The sequence below is a fragment of the Eptatretus burgeri genome, chromosome 2, assembly GCF_056783735.1.
Source record: "Eptatretus burgeri isolate ZD-2024b chromosome 2, Ebu_testis_v1, whole genome shotgun sequence".
NCBI classification, from domain to species: domain Eukaryota; kingdom Metazoa; phylum Chordata; class Myxini; order Myxiniformes; family Myxinidae; genus Eptatretus; species Eptatretus burgeri.
This window is the reverse complement of record NC_140962.1, coordinates 76,976,425-76,981,524: the sequence shown is the minus strand read 5'-3', so window position 1 is coordinate 76,981,524 and position 5,100 is coordinate 76,976,425. Positions and strand designations below refer to the sequence as shown.

Genomic DNA, 5,100 nt, shown 5'->3' with positions numbered 1-5,100 from the left:
TTATTTGTTTGTTTTGTTTATCAAGTTACATGAGGTGTTTTTTTTTTTTTTTGTGAATTAAAACGTTGGTGTGAGGTCTCAAATGAGCAGTATGTTTTTTTTTTTTTCATTGCCAATAAATTTGACAAAAAGGGGGTCATTTTTTCCTTAAACCAGGTATCCGAAAAAAAATATTATATTTACCACGTGAACTACGATAAAAATATAAAAGAGCTAGTGGAATTTCGAAACATCACATTTCGAAACTTTAAAGCAATGTTATAACAGCAATGTTATATTAATAATGATATATAATTTTTATGCAGGGGTTCCCTGAGACATTAAAACTATTTTCAGGGCTCCACAAGGGTAAAAAGGTTGAGAAACGCTGGTCTAGACTATAGCTTTTGTAGAGTGAAATTGGTGGCTTAGTCATTATTTGAGCACAGGTGGGGGGTTGGATAGACAGCTGCCTACTACTTGTGCATTCATGCTAGCATCGTATATACCTCACCCTTCAATCCTGAACGTTGTGCTTCTTCCCCTGCTTATATCCTTTACATTTTCGAGCTCATCTCAGCGGTTTTCTTTTTGTATATCCAGGTTGTAAATGTTATTTTTCATCAGTTATGCCCCTGACTTCAGGTGCTGATGTATGCTATTTCTTAGTTTCCTTGTTCATATGAGCCTCTGAGAAACAAACCAAGCAGTCTTCCTTCAAGTTTTTGAGAAAAATGGATCGAAGATTCTGGTTTGAAAGCTACAATTTGGGTTATGGCACTCATATCTTCTCAACTACAATTCAGAAAGCTTGCTTTCAATTATAAACAAGGTACTGGAATGGACTCTTTCATTGATACCAGCTTTCCTTTGTCAAGTCTTTCCTATTTTCAAACAGCCTGATATCTGACCATTAGTTTGCTTTCCATCCTGGTCATTCAACTCTGGGCATGCTGCTGCTGTTCTCTCTACTCAGCAATGATTGGCAGCCCTAAATCTCACAAGGTCAGGACCATTTCCTTGGGCACCTCATGCGTTTGACAGTCTGTAATCCTGCTTTGCTTGCCAAGCACTCTGCTTGTTACGTGCAAGGTTGCCTTCATTCCTTTATGGCTGACTTCCTTCACTCGCACAGTCAATGTGTTACTATCAATTAAACTCTCCTCACCCCTCTCAGTGGAAACTCAAGTGCCCTAAGGCAGAGCGTTGAGCCCATTCCTGTTCCTCATCTACATAAACGACCTCTCGGATGCTCTGGAAAACTTGCTCTTCCTTTTTTGTAGATTACTCCACACTGTTGAACAGTGGCCCCATCCCACTGACGGGCAGACATTGCAATTTTTTTTTTGTATACCAAGTTGAGGCTCATGGAAGAGCTAATACACAGAAACATATAATGAGGCAGGAGACGAGGGCTGGGCGAGGGAAGCACAAAATAGTGGGGAACAAAGACAATAGGATATCTGTGAAAGGGAGAGGGATGGGGTGGGGAACACGGGGTAAACAAGATGGTACGACAGGGACTTTCAGGAAAGAAAACGGAATATGAAATGAAGGAGGTGGGTTTGGGGTGGATTAACGGGGGTAGTGAAGATCAAGGTTTTGGATGGGGGAAGATAATAGATTGTGGTGAACAGCTGTTTTGAAGACCTGGAGGGAGGAGTGGGATTGAAGAGTGTGGGAGTTTGTTCCAGAGGTGGGGAAAAAAAAAAACAAGGACAAATGTGTCCAAGAGCCACGTCCTAAAGGTTTTGTCTTCACCAGAAGAAGAAGAACAAGAACAAGAAGAAGAAGAAAAAAAAACAACTTACGATATTTCGTCACGTGCCTTGACGGAGCCAATAGTGAGACCCGTCATGGACGATCGTCGTTCATGATGAGAAAATTGTGTATTTACGAAATTACAATACAATAAATGGAATAATCTTTAAATAGTAACGTGAACTTTTCGAAACTTTAAAGCAAATATCCGAATATATTTAAAAGTTCATGATAGACTCTCAAAAGGCACCCTCAATGCGAGGACGTGTACAAGTGTTTAGTATTTAAGGAGATCCGGATCCTGTATATAAAAGAGCCGAGTCTGAAAGGTTTTGTCTTCACAAGAAGAAGAAGAAGAAGTCTCGCTAAGCGAGACGCGGCTGAAAAGATGAATGAAAAAGTGAAGGTGAACAGTGATTCTTGATTTTGGCAGTTTCAGCAGAAGGGGTTTTTTGGCAGACTTTCAGCACTCTGAGGAAATATAGGGGGGACAGATCACAGACAGAGAAAGGGGGGGGCAAAGCCAGAGAGAAGACTGTGGAAGACAGAAAGACCACCGACCTGCCTCCGGTGAGAGTGAGTGACCCAAAGACTCAGCTTCATCACAGGAGATGCTGATGATCCTAAAAGCCTTGGTTTCCAGAGCGTGAAGTCGGGCTAGGTGTGAAGCAGGAGCACCACCCCAGAGGGGGGGGGGAGAGCAGTACTCCATCAGACTGCGGATGAAAACTTTGTAAGTGGTTAGAAGGTCAAGTGTGCCAAGGAAGGACTTTACACGATGTCGGATGCCCAGTCGGCAACTGGCTTTGGAGGCCAGCTTGGAGATGTGGCTTTCCCAGGAAAGATAATGGCAGATGGTAAGACGCAGAAGTGCGATATCGATGTCAGGATTAAGTGAGAGACAGCACGTTCAAGCGGATGAATTAACAAGGTATGCGGTAATTGATATTCATTTATGTACAACAACAAAATGCTGCACCAACAAACTGAAAAATAATCTCAGCAGCAATGGATGTTCAAATGAAATAAAAAAAAATTGATTCCCCATATTCCCAAAGTGACCAAAGTGACCTTTGGCTCACTCCCAAAATCCATATTTTGACGTCAATTTTGTAAAATTTTCCAGAGGGGCTTGTCCTCGAACCCCCTCCCCCCCACCCCAAAATAAAAATAGTCGTTTCGCTTGGTACTTTCGCTTTTTTTCAAAATTCTGCAGTTTCACCGTTGGTAATGATTCGATGCTAATGTGTAAATGGAATCTTGCACTCACCCCGTTGCTCCGGAAGGATTGTCAAACGAACCCACGTATCTGTTTGCATTGCCAAGCACTGAAATTGATTTATTCTTTTTAACTTCTTGGTCTCACCATCAGCCATGACCTAACCTGGGGCACCCACATGGCATACATAGCTGGCCTCAAGTAAGCAAGCTGTAGACTGGGCATCCTCCATCGTTCCAAGGCGTTCCTTGAAATATCGGAACTGCTGACTGAATATGCCGTTTGTCCATAGCTCATTGGAGTACTGCTCTTCCGATGTGGCAAGGCCCCAGCATCACATTTGGGTGGTGGATTCTGTAGAATCGAGCTATCACATTATTGTAATTTCCCACGATGAAGTTTATGCACAATGTCTGCTGCTCTCAGCTCTCTGTTAGGTCCATGGCCTCTTTTTTTTCCCCCCCTCCACCTCTCTATTTTAGCTCCTAATGCTCTACCAGCCTTCTGACCCTCCCCACACAACTTCCAACATCCAGGCTGACTGCACACCTCAACTATCTCCTTCCTTACCTCTATATATGAAGCTGCCTTTCAGAGTCTGTGCTACAAGTCTGAGTCAAGTCTGTGCCTCCAAGGCTTCAAGCAGATCGATCGTCCATGACCATCTCATGTTTCCCCCATTCTTTTCCCATAATCTTTATTACCCCCATTAACTCCTCCTAAGTCCAACCCTCTTGCTTTCAGGTTGCAGTATTTCCTCCCCGCCTCTCTTCCTATTCATTCATACCCTCTCTCACCTTACTGTTCCATGGGCCTCAATGTTATACAATGATATTCTTGCCATCCAACAAGGTGTACCCTGCCCATGGTTTTTTGCACATGTTCTACGAATATGGTGGGACACACCCTTTTATGCCAATCCCGTAGCTTCACACCAATACTTGCGCCCATGGCCTGTTTCTCTCCCAAAAAGCACTTTTAAGACTATTTCAAATTACTGATAAAACATTTAAAAGGTTTCACATGGAAGCAGTTTTAACATGAACATGCCAGGCAGGAAGGCAGCAGCTTGCTATACGCAATGTGACAATTTCCATTCGTATAGGCTTTTTACCTCGCGCTTATTCTAATACGTGCCCTGAAGGAAATAACTACCATTATGTTATGCAATGCTACCCCGAGATTCCTAGAAGGCATTCATGCAACAATGTAATTGCAATAAAATTACCAGTTTTCAAGAAAATCTGAAATTTTGATGTTGGGTATCAAATATTACATTGAAATGTAATGATTTTGTATGGAATTGAAAAAATAAAAATAAAAAAAATCTTTAATTACATGATATTCACAGAGTTATGTTTGTATCCTTTCCAACATGATGTGGATGCCTTCAAAGTATTGTTTCCCTTCCCTCCCATTCCATGCCAAATTGTAAAAATTCAGTGACTGATTCGCTCTCATACATTTCTTTGACAAATTTTCTTGTGGTAGTACTTGCTCTATTATGGCTGGAAGTGAAGGGAAGTTCCACAGGAGTCAGAAATACTGTTGTGACCACCTGATGTAGCATAAAATATGCAAAGGCTTTAGCTCTCTGAGGATAGTGGCAGCCTCAACAATCAAAAAACATTCAAGTTTAGAGCTAAAGCTGGGACAAAAGCTCTGCACTGGCTGCTGTAACAATATTGCCCATCCACCTTAAGATGTAGGAGGATCTTTCCTTTCAAGCACTTCTTCCCATAAACCAAGAGGATATTCTCATGCTTCCTCCAAGGAAGTTGGGTCAAACAGAATTCACTCTGACGTTGTCTTTGTTGCTCCAGGAATGGGGGCTGATTATGTTTAATTAATTGATACAAAAGCTTTGAGAACCCCCACTCCTAACACTTTGTCAAAAGGAAGGCCAAGACTTGGGAAGCAAGAAAACTAAGTTAGAAGAAGCAGTGAAACAAAATCTGGAGCGTGCCATACCAAATCTTGAAGAGGATTAAATGTCTCTGGAAGCAGAAATGATCACTCGACTAAAGGAATGGTTCAATTCGCTCCAAAAGAAGAGTGAGAAAGTCATTGCATTTTTGGTCTTGCCCAAAGGTTTGACAATTTGAAAAAAATTGAGGAGCAGTTCAAGTGCTCCAATTTGT

The 5,100-nt window shown here is 41.9% G+C and overlaps 1 protein-coding gene across 2 annotated transcripts in view; it reads left to right on the top strand.

Moving 5' to 3' along the window:
• LOC147032381 (chromobox protein homolog 1-like) overlaps positions 1-5,100 on the top strand; it is a 38,477-nt gene that overhangs the window by 4,015 nt on the left and 29,362 nt on the right. The window lies entirely within an intron of this gene.